Source organism: Dipodomys ordii, unplaced genomic scaffold (genome assembly GCF_000151885.1).
Source record: "Dipodomys ordii isolate 6190 unplaced genomic scaffold, Dord_2.0 Scaffold21, whole genome shotgun sequence".
Taxonomy (NCBI): Eukaryota; Metazoa; Chordata; class Mammalia; order Rodentia; family Heteromyidae; genus Dipodomys; species Dipodomys ordii.
Window position 1 is genome coordinate 798726 of NW_012267237.1, and position 610 is coordinate 799335.

The 610-nt window shown below is 68.4% G+C and overlaps 1 protein-coding gene across 1 annotated transcript in view; it reads left to right on the forward strand.

Moving 5' to 3' along the window:
- Nkd2 (naked cuticle homolog 2 (Drosophila)) overlaps window positions 1–610 on the forward strand; it is a 39155-nt gene that overhangs the window by 2543 nt on the left and 36002 nt on the right. The window lies entirely within an intron of this gene.

The window sequence follows — 610 nt, forward strand, 5'->3', positions numbered from 1 at the left end:
GGCCAGGATGCCACCCAACCACAGCCAGCCACAGCCACAGTCCACGGCGGCCAGGATGCCACCCAACCACAGCCGGCAGCGTGTCTGAGTGCAGATGGCTCTGGTCTTGGCCAGTGCTGAACACAAGAGAAGCTGGCTGGTCACCGGTGGAAGGGTGGAGGGTGCCCGGGGCCGGAGCAGGGTGGGGGGCCGTCCCCTCCTCTGCTCCCCCAACCCATGGTCCTCATGGCCCACGGATCCAGTCGGGTCTCTGAGGCGGGGGTCCCCAGGGTCTTCCTTGGGACCTCAGGCCCCTCTACAGCCAGGGTGTCAAGGCCGGGATGCCCGGTGAGAGTCCTGAGCGCCAACCTTGGGGCCCAGCGCCCTCACCGGCAGCACCCCTCAGTGGGACACTTAGTGGGGCGCGTAGGGGGCGCCTAGGGGTGATTGGGGGTGCTTGGGATGCTGGAGGGTGTCTGGGGTGCTGGAGGATGGGGTGCTGGAGGGTGTCTGGGGTGCTGGAGGGTGTCTGGGGTGCTGGAGGGTGTCTGGGGTGCTGGAGGATGGGGTGCTGGAGGGTGTCTGGGGTGCTGGAGGGTGGGGTGCTGGAGGGTGTCTGGGGTGCTGGAGG